Source organism: Clarias gariepinus, chromosome 18 (assembly GCF_024256425.1).
Source record: "Clarias gariepinus isolate MV-2021 ecotype Netherlands chromosome 18, CGAR_prim_01v2, whole genome shotgun sequence".
NCBI classification, from domain to species: Eukaryota; Metazoa; Chordata; class Actinopteri; order Siluriformes; family Clariidae; genus Clarias; species Clarias gariepinus.
Genome location: NC_071117.1, coordinates 7,664,344 through 7,682,339, shown reverse-complemented (window position 1 = coordinate 7,682,339; position 17,996 = coordinate 7,664,344). Strand labels below are relative to the sequence as shown.

The window sequence follows — 17,996 nt, the reverse complement described above, 5'->3', positions numbered from 1 at the left end:
ACAAATGTGAGTTAGTTCTAGTTTAAATTTAAAAAAAAACTTTTTAAAAACTTTCTTATAATGTCTATTGTCAGTAAAAGTCTGATGCCTCACCACTTTTCACACTACTATAGCCATTATGTTTATCATAATTGATCATTGTTTTTGTGTGAGTGCGAGTGTGAGCAATGGTCTGGGGTCAGGTGTTATGAAAAATTAAAGAAAATTATTAAAGACGAGTGATTCCTTGACATTTAGAGGAAGGGAGATTAATTTAGCAATGAAAGGGGAAGAAGTATGCAAGTCAGTGGGTGAAGGTTAAACAGCAACCTGGACAAGTTTAACAGTTTAAACCCTCAGAGCTGCTCCTGGTGTTTCTGTATTTTCTCTCTGGATGCAGGAGATGAACATCTCTTAATGAGGTCAGAAAGATTATTTTTTCTGTATTCCATTTTAATTTTAAAATTAAATTAAACCCTGCATTATACTGTAAGTTGCTGTTACAAAACATTGTCTCAGAGCAACATGATACAAGTAGTTTTATTGCTTATGTACTCATATTTCATGAAATCTTATTGGATTTTCATGTCATGTGCTCCATTTTTCTCTGTTGTTTCTTCATTGCTTTCCTGTCACTTTTGCCAGAAGCGATTCATAAATATTTTATTTTCTTGATTTGGTTTAAGTTAAAGGAGTTGTTTAAGTGAATAGAGATCTTTAAGCTTACTGAGATGGACTACACACACACACACACTAAACATTTGTATAGCAAAGGGTGGAAATTTTAGGATTCAAATATTTAGATCACCAAAAATATTTTAAATCAGATGATTTGAATTATAGTGTACAAAGTGAGTCCACATTAGGAATCAATTATTTTGATACACTCAAATGATTATATATAGAATCATTTAGAAAATGAGAAAATTGGAATTCTCCTACGAGTTGGTGATCTCAAAGCACATTTTAAAGGCCTGTGGACGGCTCGCCATTTGTACAATGCCTGAACGATTCCTCATCATGGGTTTACATTTGGCACAAAGCAGAAACTTTCACAGAAGACTGTGTTCACACACATAGAAGACACACACACACACACACAAACACACACACACACACACATACACTCTCGTCTTTACAGACCCCCTCACACCCCCTCCTCCTCCTGGCTTCGCATACACATAGACACACTCTCTTTGCCTTACACAGAAACTCTGCTCTGTCGCGATTCTTTTCAAAGGTAAAGTGAAACACGACAGGCTGATACAGAGAGTGAGAGAAAAAAATTTATCTTTACCCTCTAATGAGACTAGCTTTTGCTTTGTACACGCGCACACACGCGCGCTGTACAAACACGCTTACAAACACAAAATAAAATGTTTCACACACACGTGGTCACAGTGTTATAGTAAACAGTACACGCATGCACGGATGTTGATTATAGGGGAGACGATTACCTACATTTCCACAGCGGAAGAGAGAGAAAAACCGTTTGCTCAGTTGTGATGTGACGCTCGGCGTCAAAACAAGAAACGCATGCGTGATACATTGGTTACGGTGCTCGTAAACCGAGACAATGCTTGTTTTTCAAGTCAAAATTTATTAAAAATCTTTGCACGGCTTGCGGAACACTCGTAAACTTCATTACTCGTAATCCGAGGTTCCACTGTATAAATATATATATATATATATATATATATATATATATATATATTTTTTTTTTCAACTTTGAGGTATTCCTCACACACTGAACTGTACAACACATACAACACACCTGTATTGAACAGTTACTGTAACTGCAGGTGTAAACACACAGGGTGTTTTACGACATTAAAACTAACAAGTATTTTTCTCTCTGTGGTGATTATACAGGAAGCACTGATGATGTCAGTCAAATTGACTCCTCCCCTTTCTCTGCTGTTTCTGCTCATGGTTTTAGGTCAGTCATTTGCAAACAATGGATAATTTTTCATAAACATATAAATATGTTAATTTACTCTTGCCCTTCATTAGTGTTTGCTCATGAGTTTAATGTTAAGTTCTTCCTTTCCTGCATATCTCTCTCTCTCTCTCTCTCTCTCTCTCTGCTGGTTTTTTAAAATATATTTTTATTAATTCTATAAATATATATAGAGACATTATCAACATATTGATTCTGTTACAGGAGCTGTTGCTCCTCAGGAGTGGGGTGTGTACTACACACCGAATTCTATCTGCTCTATAAAGGGATCGACAGTGATGATGCGCTGCAATTACACATATCCATATGATTATAAACTTCAGAGAGATTTCTGGAGCAGAGAGTTGGCTACAGATAAAGAGCCTACTGATCTGTCATTAGACCCAAAATACAGAGACAGGGTTCAGTACCTCGGAGACAGACAGAGTGACTGCAGTCTCAGACTGAGTGGTGTTACAGAACAGGACCAAGGGATACTACTTCAGGTTTATAACGACCCCTGCAGAGAAATACCAAGGTAGAGATGGAGTTGAACTTTCTGTCACAGGTAAGTGATATTTTAAATGAAAATTTAAAACTCACCAACTTTTTAGCTGAGCTATACATGTAAAATAACACTTTATCAGTTGATGTTTTCCAGCTTCCTTAGTATCACATGTCGGGGATAAATTACTAACACGAGAAATAAAATTAGTTTAAGGGTCATATTGTTTTCATTAATGAGTGTAGTAGATGGAGCACTGGTCTACAGTGCCATAAATTATATATATATATATAATGTAAATACAAAATGCAGTTTTTAAATGATGATTATGTTTGTGTTATTGCTAATTGTGTGTGCTACATGAGAACGTTGATACAATCAGATATGCAATGCTCTCTGCAGGCCCACTGAGCTAAATCTAGTTATCAAAAAATTATTTCAATTTTGTGGAGGATTTAATACAAATTTAACTCTTTTCCTTTCTCTAACATTTTTGTTCAGTCTTTTTTTTTTTTTTTTAGATAATTCAAATTTCATACTTAACATGTTGACCACCAGATGTCACTAGTGTACATACTATTTGAAAGCTTCATGTAAATGAATCCTTCATATTTGGAGGATACAAAGGGTTACAGGATACATTCCTCCTAGTGAATGTGAAAATATTTTAGCAGAATGCCATCCTAAGTAGAGCCAGTTGTTATGGCCAATCATGTTATCATAATAAATTTGTCTATATCAAGCAAATATAAATAAATGTCAAAGCACAGTAAATAAAATATATAAATATAATACACAGAATACAAAATGTTAAACAAATTTTCACGGAGGAATCATTCTCTCTCCAGTGTACTTATTAGAATCTAAGTTTTAGCCAGGAAATATAGGTTGACGCGTCAAATCTTGTCAAATAAGAGAGCTAAACTGCACTTTGTCATACTTTACGCAATCGAATAAAAAGTGTTGTGGCCATTTATAGACAACAGTGTTCACCAGTCACACTGCCATACTGCTGATTTGCATATTTCATCAACAGCTCCCTCACCATCTGTACCTGAAGGCTACCCTCACTGATGCTGTACCTAAATGTTACCCTGTAAAATCATTGCACTTGTTCATGTGACATCATCAAGAGATACCATTTGATAAGCAGTATATAAGCTCGGGGGAGCATGCTTGGGGTTATTACCACCTAGTATTTATTTAAATGAGCTTGGAGATGTTATTGTTGATTCCAGAAAGGGTAGCAAAGGACTCTACCTGATTGTGTACGTAATGTTAAGCAACTATAACGACGTTCACTAACGTGTTGTGTGAAAGGCTGTTAGATTTATCTCGAATGAGTAAAAATGTTTTCAGCATATTTTCGTTATTCCCACAGTTTTCCTTACAAGCCTTTTCTTTTCTTCTTCTTATTCACAGAGCTTCAGGTGGAAATAATTCTGAATAGAGTGCTTGAAGGAGATAACGTCACTCTTACATGTAAAACCACCTGCAGCCTGAGTGACACTTTAACATTCACCTGGTACAAACATGCAAGTCCTTTATCCATCTCCTCTAACCCGCTCCATCTGCGATCAGTCAGTAAGAGGGATGCAGGCAGCTACAGCTGTGCTGTAAAGGGGCAAAGTTATCGCTCCCCTGCTGAGACGCTTGATGTTCAGTGTAAGTACAGATTTATTCATTCACTCATGAACTGGCAACACTAAAAGTACAGTAAATCCTAGTTGTAATAATACAGTAACGAACAGCGAAGAAACTCAAATATTATGATGTTGCTTACACTTACAGGGGCAGGTCATTAAAAACAAATATAAATTGTTCTTCAATAAAGTTCTTTGATAAGGTTCATCACGTGACAAGTCACGAAAAGTTCTTAGCTGATAACCTCACACCAGCCGTGCCAGGTTTAGCGGTCCCACTTCTTTACACACCTGTGGGAGCGGAAGTTGAATGCCAAATGATCTCCCCGAATTGAGCAAGGGGTGAAAAATATTTGAGCGCACGCCCACTGGAGAATTTGTGACAATATGTATTAGTATAGTTGCATTTAGAATATAGTAATTTTACCATACAGTACTATCACTATATATAATATTTTTACAATATAATATAAGCATATAGATATATTAGGCAAATTTTAACATTAGCATGCATGTGTATTAGCGTTGTAGCATAGGTGCACACTGAAATATATATGGTACAGTAGCACGAGTTCAGCGACCAATTTGTAGAGAAACATTCTGATAAAAAGATAGTATAAGTGATTGATTATGAAGGCGACTGGCCATCATCCACTGAGCCCCTGAATTTCACCTAAATATTCTTCTCTCTGTCATATTTCTTTTAGATCCTCCTAAGAGTGTCTCAGTTTCCATAAGTCCCTCTGGTGGGATAGCAGACGGCAGTTCAGTGACTCTGACCTGCAACAGTGATGCTAACCCACATGTGGAGAACTACACCTGGTATAAGGTGAATGAAAGCTCACCTGTAGGATCTGAGCAGAGTTACAGCTTTACGCTGAACTCCAACAGCAGTGGATGGTTTTACTGTGTGGCTCAGAATAAATTCGGGACTCAGAGAGCCGCTGCGGTGTTTCTCACTTTAAATGGTATTTCAGTTATTATAACAAATAGCACTTTGTATTATTAATAGAGGTGAATGATTTAAACTTGAATGATATATATCTGCACACAGGAAGCAGCAGTTTGGTTCTGTATGTAGTTCTTGCAGTCACATGTGGATGTGGATGTTTATTTGCCATCATCAGAGTTTTATACATGAGGTAAGCACCATTGTGATATCAAGTTCATTACTGTATTCAATTCAATTCAATAAAATTTCTTTGTATAGCGCTTTTAACAATTAGCATTGTCCCAAAGCAGCTTTACACAATCAAAATAATTATTTAAGTTTGTATGGAATTTTTATGTGTATGAATCAAAATGATCAGTTTGTCCCTGGTGAGCAAGCCGAGGGCAACAGTGGCAAGGAAAAACTCCCTGAGATGGTAATAGGAAGAAACCTTGAGAGGAACCAGACTTAACAGGGAACCCATCCTCATCTGGGTGAAACAGAAAGCAGGAATTGATCTGCATTCATACTGCGTGTTAGTTGGCAGGCAGTTCAGCTATAATAGCTGATGTTAATTGATGTTAATATGGAGTCCAGTTAGTTATTAACAACTCAGGTAGACTTGTATGAAGTTCCAGTCCTGGACTATTGAACTGTCAAGTCCCCAGAGAAACAATTGTCAACACCAGGTGAGGCCAGAACTGTCTTCTAGGTAGAGAGAACCATCCCCAGACACCAGACGCATCCCAAAGAGACACACGGGGCATCCATGTGACGAGATCTCCAACCAGAAGCGGGGCACCAGGATGAGTCAGACAGGTTCGGAGGGCAGAGGGAGTCTGGATCACTGGCAGCTCAGGAACGACATGTGTAGCTCTACAGAGAGAGGGAAGGAGAGAGAGAGAGGGGGACAGATGGAAGAGAAAAAGCAGGAGAGAGAGCAGAAGGGAAGAGATAACAGTTCGGTCTGGAATTTAATGTATAATGTGAACATATATTTACTGTAAAGTGCAAGCAGAGACTCCAGGAGGACTAACTATGACAGCATAACTAAAAGGGAGAGCCAGAAGGAAACACAGACATGAGGGGGAACTGAGATGTAAAGCAAACAATCACCTCACCGTCAGCAAACCTGCGTGATCAATGAGAGTGAGGAAGACAGCAACCAAACATACCAGTTCACCATAATACTCTACGTCCATGAGTCCCCCAGATCTGCTCCTTTACCTATGGCTAATCTATTTATAAAAATGCTTGGCTAAATAAATAGGTTTTTAGCCTGGACTTAAAGTGTCTGTGAGTTTAAGTGAGACTGTGTCTGTGTCCCGAACACTATTTGGAAGACTATTCCATAACTTGGGGCTTTGTAAGAAAAAGGTCTGCCCCCTGCTGTAGTTTTTATAATACGCGGTACTGATAAGCAGTCTGCATCCTTTGATCGAAGCAGGTGTGGCAGATCTTAAGACACTAGCAATTCACTCAGATACTGCGGCGCGAGACCATTTAATGCTTTATATGTCAAAAGTAGTATTTTAAAATCATGTATCAAAATTAAAATGTATCATGTCCAGTTGCTGAGACACAGCCAGAGCAAATGTGTTAACGAGGCGTTTGTCAGATTTTGACACCTGGATACTTCAACAGCAGTGGGGTTTAGTAGCAAAAAAATGAAATAAAACATGTATTTTTATGACAACTGGAATAACCAGCTTAGATACTGTTTACTAAGGTGGTTTTAAACAATACTGTTGAAGGAACAGGAAAATAAGGTACTGTATTTATCAACCAATTTTCACCAAAATGTAAAATTTGATACCTTTGATACCGCCTGTCCTTTATTGGCCATAACGGGAAAAAAAAACCTGTATATTTTAATATCTGACTTTCTGTAACTGGTCATGTGTATCTGTGATATGAACCAACATATTATTGTTACTCTTTAGGAAAAAGAGAAGAGGTGTTTCAGCTGATGATGCCAAGTCTGGTAAGGTAAGGGAACTTTAACAGGGCAGAGCCACACACTGTAATCTATTGATCTACTGATCCCGTAACACCAACAGTGTCGTGACATTTTTCATCATTAAACACAGCAATAGTAGTAAATGCTCACTTACAGGGTGTGATCTGTACCACAGCTCTTTATTCAGACATTCAGATCGGGAAAAGTTTCTAAAAACATAAAACACATTATTTTAAATCTTCTCACAGAAGGTTCAATCAAGTCCCGCTGATGACACATACACAGCTCTTGATCTTCAGACCAGGTCATCCAGTGAAGTTTATCACACACTCTCAGTAAGTATCCTTAAACACAAACTTCACTCAGACATTCAGATGTGGGAGAGTATCTAAAAACACTAATCAAATAATTTATATTTTTCACACAGAATGTTTGCACCAGTCCTTCTGATGACACATACACATCTCTTAATCTTCAGACCAGGCCGTCCATCGATGTGTATCACACACTTGCAGTAAGGTTCCTCAGAGACACACTTCAATTAGACATTTACTGTAAATCTGGGGAAAAGTCACTAAGAATGATAAACACATGATTTATTTTACTTTTTCTCTCACAGACGGTTCACTCGAGTCCTCCTGATGACTCATACATATCTCTGGACTGTCACTCCATCTCTCCTGATTACTACAATGTACCAGTGAGTGCTTCCATTTGTTCATTGCTTAGCTTGTAATCATAGAATTTAGCACCAGGCTGTGTCCAAAAAGAAAATGTTTAAAGCAGTTAAAGGCCACCATAATGCTAATAAAGTACTGCTTTTTTATCTCTGACAAGAACTTTTGATATCTTGTGATCACAAATAAAAAATATATATATTTAGACTTCTGTAGTATTCTACTTTTGTGTATATTTGTTTGATGTTTCCACCTCAAACCTTTTATCACAATTTATTTTTTTAGAGTGCAAGAAACCAACAGGGAGACCAACCTTAACACCATGACCAAAGGAAAGAGAGAGAGAGAGAGAGAGAGAGAGAGAGAGAGTTTATGTATATTGTTTGTGACTGCTTGTGGTTTTCATGAACTCCTTCTACATGTATACTGTACGTTTTTGTCCTGTTTTTATAATTAACTTTAATTTAGATTTTTATCTAATCTGACGTGCTGTGAAAAAAAAGCATGCTGTTAATATTTTGTACATTTTACACAATCAATAAAAGTATGAAATACAAACTCTTAATATGGTTGATTATAACACTTTATAAAAGTATTATAATATAATGGGAATGCCGGGGGTGGGTGAGCCTGGGTTTGAATCATTATTACCCATATCACACTGATATACCAAGTAGAGAAAATTATACTAATATAACACAAATCAATATCCAATATACAGTAATAATATGATGTACTGTAACGTGGGATTAGCAGCAGCCAGTGATAGTGTAGAATGTGCTTTGTACAACTGGAGCTACTGTCATAATGATATTGTCTAATACTATAAATCAGCTAATCAGTGTGTTCATGTAGGAGGTATAGCGGGTGGGAACAGTTTCCATTGCGCAGCTTCTATGTAGCAGGAAATTTGGTCATAAACTTTTTAGATTTTCTGCACCTTAGTGATGAACTCCAATATCTCAGTGACACAGATACTTGAGAAAAATACAAATTTGATTACAAATTACAGATCTGAGTGAAATCTTGCTTCCTCTTTCCTCCTAATTATTGCACACAGAAGATGACTCCATGCACATGCACAGTGACAAAACAAATATTAATAGGTGACTCTAGACTCTAGAAAGGTGTTCTAGATTTTTTTTAAGCATTTTACTTTAAAAATAACTTTTCCATAATGCTTATTATGAATGAAAGTTTGAAACCGCATTACATTTCACACTGCAACAACCCTCATACCATCATATTTGATGATCATCACCTTTGTGTGAGTGTGACCGGAGCACTGGTCTGTGGTCTGGGGTTTTGTGACTGTGAGAAAATAAAATAAAGGAGAGTTTTTACTGCAAGTGATTTCTTAACATTTAGAGGAAGGAAGGACTAATTCAGCAAAGAAAGAGGAAGAAAAATGCCAGTCCATTTGTGAAGGAAAAAGAGCACCCATTTTAACTTGTAAAACGATAACAGTTTAAACCCTCAGAGCTGTTTCTGTTTGTTTCTCTCTCTGGATGCAGGAGATGAACATCTCTACATGAGGTCAGAAAGATTTTAAATTGATTTAGTAATTTCTTTGCTTATGAACTAGGCAGAAGGTTCTAAGTTGCTGAATCATTTCTATTACAAAACATTGTCTCAGGCTGTTAAAACTATTATTACTGCTTATATACTCATATTTTGTAATAAATAAATAAATAAATAATAAGAACAATAATTCTAAGTATTTTTCTTAATTGAATTGAGTTCTGTGAGATTTGATTCAGTTGATCCATTACTCCGAGGGACTACACACTCACATCTAAACACTGCTCACAGTAAAGGATAAAAATGTTAGGATTCAAATAGTTAGAATAACAAAAATATTTTAACTCAGATGGTTTAAGTTGTTTTGTACGAATGATTGTACTTGTTCATATTTTGGAAACAATTCATCTGATTCACTCAAATGATTCATTTGAAATAAAAAAAAGAAAAGGAAATGAAAAAGCAAGTCATTCATGAGTTCAGGCATTTAGTAATTTGTGTTATTTAAAATTTACCCCTATAACACATATTATATAGAGGGTTTAGGAATATCGTATTTCCTCTGAGTTATTCCTCACACACTGAACTGTACAACACTCCACACACCCATAATAAACAGGTCCTGTAACTGGGGGTGTAAACACACAGCACTCTGCTTTACAATGATCAACACACTGCAGATTTACGGATGATTTTATGACATTAAAACTGAACAGTATTTTCACTCCGTGTGATTATACAGGAAGCACTGATGATGTCATTCAGATTGACCCCTCCCCTTTCTCTGCTGTTTCTGCTCATGGGTTCAGGTGAGTCATTTACAAATATACACTGGATCATTTATTATAAATATGTTTTATTTACACTTGGGGGTTAGTAGTGTTTGCTCAGCAGTTTAGTGTTAAGTTCTTCTTTTTCTGCATCTCTCTCTCTCTCTCTCTCTCTCTCTCTCTCTTTCTCTCTCTGCTTTGCTGCAAGACAAGTTTCTCACTGTGCACTTTTACTTTGAAATATCTTATTTAACAGTGGAGAGTTTACTCAGCCTTTCTAAATATCTAAGACTTGGATTATCAAAACATTGTTGAATTTTTATGTTGCAGGAGTTGTTTCTGAGGACTGGAGTGTGATTTATACGCCCAAGTCTATCTGTGCTCTAAAGGGGTCTACAGTGATTATGGGCTGCAGATACACATATCCATATAGTTACAGAGTTCAGAGAGTCTTCTGGAGCAGAGAGTTGGCTACAGATAAAGAACCTCCTGATCTGTCACAAGACCCAAAGTACAGAGACAGGGTTCAGTACCTCGGAAACACATGGGGTGACTGCAGGCTCGAACTGAGTGATGTAACAGAACAGGACCAAGGCAAATACTACTTCAGATTTATAACGACTACAGCTAGAGGGAAGTATCAAGGTAAAGATGGAGTTGAACTTTCTGTCACAGGTAAGTCACATCTAATGTAATAACACATTGCAATGTAGAGTGACAAAAATTGTTCCATAATGTTCCATTTGGGAGGTTCACAACCTCACTCACTCATCTTCTATACCGCTTTATCCTGTATCCAGGGTGGCGGGGACCTGGAGCCTATCCCAGATCATCTCCATGCTTTATTGTAGCAATGGTGTTACAGATATGCTCACTGAATATAAACCTAACAGACCACTCAGATCGTTAGGATCAAGTCCGTTAGAAATACCAAGGGTTCACACAAAACAAGGGGAGTCAGCTTTTAGCCATTATGCTGCCCGCAGTTGGAACCAGCTTCCAGAAGAGATCAGATGTGCTAAAACATTAGTCATATTTAAATCCAGACTTAAAACTCATCTGTTTAGCTGTTCATTTATTCAATGAGCACTGTGCTACGTCTGAACCGACTGCATTATTTTATGTTTATCTAATATCTTAAACTGTTTTATTTTTATTTTAAGTTAAATTTTAATTAGTTTAAAGTTTTATTGCAAACTGTTTTAATTTTTATTTTAAATTAAATTTAAAAGTTTTCGTTAAAAAGTTTTATTGCTATTATCTTTTATTTCATTTTATGATAATTTTTTTTCTCCTATGTAAAGCACTTTGAATTGTGTATGAAATCTGCTATACAAATAAACTTGCCTTGCCTTTCCTTATTTAAATGGTGAGCAGTATTGCATTTCCATCAGACATATCATGTGGTGTTGTGGCCAAACAATATAATATTAGTCTCATCTGACCGTGTGTGTTTTTGCAAAGCTCAGTCATGACTGCATTTGGCCTTTCATGAGGAGTGGCTTTATTTATTGCATCAAAATCCTGTGATATTGTTGTAACTTGCACACAATAACCACTCTTTGTTATAAATGTCTGTAATTGCCCAGGTGGTCTGGCACTTCCATTCAGTGTGGAAGTATTTGGTGATCCAGGCAGGGTCTGTATTGTAACAAATACCTTCAACTTCATAATATTAGACTTTACTGTGCTTTTAGGTTGCGGTAAAGCCTTCTGTTTTATTTTTATTTTATTTTAGTTTATTTTATTTTATTTAATTTTATTTTCATCATACTTGTGCCTGAACAAGTGTCCCAGAACCCCTGAACTCTATTGACAGTGCCTTGGCACCCATAGTTGATTGTTTGCTTTGTTTGCACTACCAGGATGGAGGTGTGCTATTAAGAAAGTAAATAGCTTTACCTGGTTGAGTTTACAAGTCATTTTTAGGAGGGCATTTAATTATTAAAAATAAAATTGACATTTTGGTGCTAAATCTTTTATTTGGATGTTAAAAGTTGCAAAATATATAAGTACAATAAAGTAGATATTGATGGATAAAACAAAAACTGTGTCTGTCTTCATTTCAGGCTGCAAAGCATTAAAATGTGCTTATTTTAATGGGGGCCATTCTTTTTATTCCCAATGCAATAGTGATTATTAGTATGATATAAAAGAATAATGATTATCAATAATTTTCAGTAGTCATTGGGTATAGAAAAGAATAACCCTCTATTAAAATAATCAATGTCGCTTTGCAGTCTGAATATCCTTCTAAATCACAGTGTATGTATAGATCAAATGTTTATTTCTAGCTGTAGCCATGAAGTTGCAGTTTTTACCACTTTTGATCTTTCTTTTTTAAGCATAAACTCATGTTTCTACTCTCCCTACTTTTACAGTATGTTTGACGTTTTTCACTGATGGTGAATAAGAGAGCACATAAATATAATTATTTGTTCCATAACACCAAGTTTGAGCTTTTTCACTATTTGCTTTTACATTTTTTGAGTTTATTCACCATAATTACATAATTTTCTCAACACTGTAATGACTATAATGTCACGACTCTCTATACAAAATTACAGCATGATTTTATTTATTTTTTTAATAAGTGATGGCAGTTCCACTGCTTGATGGTTGGCTACCAACACTTTACACTCCATTAGTATTTTGGCTAGGTGGGAGATTTTGAATGGTGAAACTAATTGGTAATGTTTGCAAACTTTGTCTGGACAATAGAGAATACTGTTCTTTGTTATATTTTATATATCTAACAGGTAGTGGTATAGCCATTAGCACGCAACAGTGCTCACTGTTCAGATTTTATATTTAAGTAACATGTCCGATCATGAACGATAATTATTTATGTGTGGAGTGCTGCAACCTTAGTCCATATTGTTGTTCCAAAAATCTGTTCATTCTATTGACTTATACCCAGTGGTTCATTCTGTCTGATTGGCACACTAAATGATACAATATCTTTTTTATACTAAATAATCTGTAAAAGTAAGATATGGAATAATATATTTAGGTGAATTTGTGGTATAATAAAAAAAAAAGTAAAACATATGATGATGATGATGATGATAATAATGATGGTAATGGTGGTGATAAAATACGTATACTTAGACACATTCTGGTTTAAACGCATAAGACAATTAATAGCATATGCGTTATATATGTCCCTATATAGCTATTTTCTGCTGATAAATGCGCAAAAGGTTTTTGATTCAAAAGCTAATCAATATGAGAGAACAACAGGAGAACAGATATTAAATCTGCATCTCTTTTTTCTTTCCTCTCATTCACAGGGCTTCAGGTGGAGATGAGTCCTGATAGTGTGGTTGAGGGACATGACGTCACTCTCACATGTAAAACCACCTGCAGCCTGACTGTCACTCCAACAATCATCTGGTACAAAATTGGACATCCTTTATCCTTCATCTCCTCCTCTAACCCTGTCCGTCTGCGATTAGTCAGTCAGAGTGATGCAGGCAGTTACAGCTGTGGTGTACGTGGACAAAGTTATCGCTCCCCTGCTGTCACTCTTAATGTCCAGTGTAAGTACAGATTTATTCATTCACTCACAAAAATAGCAATAATAAATGTTCATGCTGAATCCAGATGTAAAATGAATCCCATCAGTCATGAAGCTGTAACTAACAGTAAAGTAACACAGATATGTTATTATATACTTTTTAATTATTATCCTATAACCAATTTGTAACTGATTCTTCTTGTCCTCTCATGTTACATGAATATATTTTTACGACTCACTGACTGAAATAATTTTAAATTTAAACACTTCTATACCTTAGTGCTAGTATATTTCTAAGCAAGGACACACACTAACATATTTGCACCACATCTAACTGCAGATGTATTTATATAATTTACTGTGACATTATCATTTTTGCATTGAGTTTGATCATGTTACACTTTCTATATTCGTAAGACACACAAAGGCTAATAAACATGATTAAGAAAAAATTGCAGAATCACAATCACACTCAATTTGGCTGCCGAATGAGTCCGAATAGGTATGAGGTGATAAAAACCGATAATAAAACTCTATAAACGAGCTTAAGAACCGGTACCGAGGCATTAACAAGGCATTAATGTTGGGTGAGGCAGGCAAAATTTTTTAACATGCTCAAAATTTCCTTCCGACAATAACGACGCTAACAAACACATCGGAATTATAGTGAGGACCGTAAGCGGCTGTACCGTCCTGTATAGAGCTCTCCAGTCGTCGCAACAAATTTTCATCTGTGTCGATTCAGGAGTACATTCAGCTCCGTGGAATGGGGGCCTAAGGAAACATCCTTTATAGAAACAGATAAAACCTACACCATCGATACAATCAGCTCTGAGGCCAGTGGAGATTACATTTGTCAGGCTGAAAATAAATACGGTCGTCAGTCCTCTACTGCTATGTCTTTGAATGTCCTGTGTGAGTTAATGATAATTCATTTTGCCAGTGTATATCTTCCTTACCCTCAATAATCTAAAAGATACTTTAAAGTGTTTCATTTGTATTTTTATATGTTGTCTGTTTTAGATCCTCCAAAAAGTGTCTCAGTGTCCATCACTCCCTCTGGTGAGATAGTGGAGGGCAGTTCAGTGTCTCTGACCTGCAGCAGTAAGGCGAACCCACCTGCAGAGTATACCTGGTTTAAAGAAACATTATTTAAAACCAAAGGCAATATTCACACCATTGAAAACATCAGCTCGGAGGACAGTGGAGAGTACAAGTGCAAGTCCATGAACCAATACGGAGCGAAATATTCAGATAATGTGACAGTAAATGTTTCGTGTAAGTGTTTGATTGTGCAGGCAGCTGGCCATCATCCACTGACCCACTGGGTCTTAATTTAATATTCTAAAGCCTCTGTCATATTTCTTTTTCTTTTAGATTCCCCTAAGAATGTCTCAGTGTCCATCAGTCCCTCTGGTGAGATAGTGGAGGGCAGTTCAGTGACTCTGACCTGCAGCAGTGATGCTAACCCACCTGTGGAGCTCTACACCTGGTATAAGGTGAATGAAAGCTCACCTGTAGGATCTGGACAGAGTTACAGCTTCACATTGAGCTTTAGCAGCAGTGGATGGTTTTACTGTGTGGCTCAGAATAAACACGGGACTCAGAGAGCCGCTGCGGTTCCTCTCATTTTAAATGGTATTACAGTTATTATAACAAAAAGCATTTTGTAGCATTGATAAATGTTATAGCTAAGTAATATTTGTTTGCACACAGGGGACAGTCGTGTGGTTCTGTATGTAGTTCTTGGAGTCATGGCTGGATGTGGATGTTTATTTGTCATAATTGGTGTTTTATACATAAGGTAAGTATATGCATCTTTTTTCAGCAATATTATTCATTAGCTTAATGTTTGCAACATGAACTGTAACATTGTTACCACTTTCAGGAGAAAAAGAAGTAGAGCTTTTGAAGATGAAAAGTCAAATCAGGCAAGTCAATTAAACCACTATGAAACACCACAGCAAGAGTCAATACCGTACTGTGATAGTAAATTGCTTTTTACCTTTCCACATTAATAAAGTGTCCTACTTGAAACCAAAAATATTATTCATTCATTCTCTATACTGCTTATCCTGTGTAGGTCATAGGGGTATAGAAACTATCCTAGCGAGCTCAGAGCAGAAGTGCAGGGACACTACACGCTACACAAATAGAAAGGTATTCTTTGTAAGCCCTTTCCAATCTCTGCAAGAAGATTGTAGAATTGCAATGGAGCAGTTAAGGGGTAACTTTTGGGAGCAAAGGAGTTAAACAGAAAGAAAATCAAGCAGCCAGGATTGAGGGTCTAGGTTGAATTTCAACACAACTTTAACAACACATATTGGCAACCTGTAGTGGTTCTGTTTGCTTGGTTTTTTTAAAAAAAAAAAGGAGTATAATTTAATAAAAAGTACAGTGGAACCTCAGATAACAAGGGAGGGGGCTCGTATTACAAAACACTCGAAAACCAAATTAAATTTTCCCATAGGAAATAATGGAAACTCAAAATATTAGTTCGACAGCCCCAAAAAATAAATACATAAAAATAATCAATACCAAATATGAAGTAAAAATAAAACAAATTAACCTGCACTTTACCTACTTTAATAAATCCCGACAGATAAGTGTTTTCGTTTGTGCACGCGGGCGCTGACACACACTGTCTGCCTTACACAGAAACTCTGCTCTGTCCCGATTCTTTTCAAAAGTAATGTGCCGTTTTTTAGTTTTTTTTTACTTTACAGCAATGATTCCGTTATTAAGCACTCACGCGAGTGTGAAACACACACACACTCGCCTTTACAGCCCCCCTACCATCCCCCTCCTCCTCTCTGCTTCCCACACAAACAGACACACACACACTCTGCCTTACACAGAAACTGCTCTGTCGCGATTCTTTTCAAAGATTTTTCTTTATATGCGTGCACACACCCGCGCGCTGTACAAACACGCTTACAAACACAAAATAAAATATGTTTCACACTCACAAACACGCGGTCACAGTGTTATAGTAAACAGTGTACGCATGCACAGATGTTGATTATACCAGGAAGAGACGAGCACTAAGACCCAGCAGGGGAAACGATTACCTACAATTCCGCAGCGCAAGAGAGAGAAAAAACGTTGGCTTAGTTGTGATCACGTGACGCTCTGCGTCAAAACAAGAAGTGCATGAGTGATAGATGATACTCGGTGCTCGTAAACCAAGACAATGCTCGTTTTTCAAGTCAAAAATTATTAAAAAATCTTTTCTCGTAAACCGCATTACTCGTAATCCAAGGTTTCACTGTATAATAAAACTTTACAACCTGTGTTAAGAAGCTTGTATTTCCTGGTATCCAAATAACCAACCTTAAGCTTGTAGCCAGCTACTGTATAAATATTCCACATAGACCTAACACTAGCCATGGGCTTTCGTGGCCTGTACACACACATCTAGGCACCTAACTTACTGAGATTTCCTCATTATCTGCAAAATATATATTTCCCCCTGTAGGAAAATACCTACAGCAGTGTAAATCCAACAAACAATCCAGCACCTGATCCAGATCAGGTCCCACAGGATGATGTTCAGTACGCCGTTATCCAGCATCAGAGTGACCCAAGGAGGGCTGCAGGGCAAACTGCTGGCTCTGAGGCTACTGAGGAGGTTCAGTATGCTAGTGTCCAGCACCAGCGTGACATAATGGTGGAAAGGAATCAAGACGATTATGATCAGTACAGTAATGTCAGATTTAATCACACCCGTGCTGCTTACAGGTTAGAAAAAACAATATAAACAGAATGTCTAAGACAATTCTTAGTCACTTTAATATGACTTAATCTCATTAATGCTTCTATACATAAACATTGCTTTATTGAGTTGGACATTTTCGTTAAACATTTTGTTGTTGTTATTGTTGTTGGCTTTTTTTTTTGTGCAGGTCTGCCGCTCCTGCCTTTGAAGATACATCAGTGATTTACAGCAACTAAAATAAAGAAACAAACACAAACTGATCTTTTTTATTTTATTATGGACTACAGTTAATGAAAAAAAAACACATACAATAATGAATTTCTTTTACATTTTATCCATAATTACTTTGTAGATTGTTCCTCCTGAAATGAAAAATAAACCTATTGTATAATTGTTTAAGTACTCTAAACACTTCTCTCACCAGACCCTAGCCACATTCTCCTTTCGAATGCAACTAGACTAATGCAACAGACTTTCTTGTACATCAGCTTTTTTCAGCATATGACTTTACCATTTAAAGACCAATATGGTTTTTATTAAACAAGTACAACTTACAGAAAAGATTCTTGATCCAGCAAAATGTCAGCATTGTTGACTTAACTGGTAAATATTATCAATAATAATTTAAATTCATTTTAAGACAACAGACTGGTCTTTTGGGAATGCTAAGGTTCAAAAATGGCAGACTGTAGGTAGAGCATTTGTCTGCATTTACTGATAAGGATTTGCCATACAGCTTGATTGGGTCACAAAACTCAGGATTTTCTTTTACTAGGCAACAACATAATAAGCTTTTATATTTTATTACCATCTGGCTTCCTCTTCTTCTTCTT

At 36.6% G+C, this 17,996-nt stretch overlaps 1 pseudogene; it reads left to right on the top strand.

Moving 5' to 3' along the window:
• The window catches only part of LOC128506151 (sialoadhesin-like), a 70,045-nt pseudogene extending 52,492 nt beyond the window's left edge, over positions 1 to 17,553 (top strand).
• Positions 17,554 to 17,996: the final 443 nt, after the last annotated feature.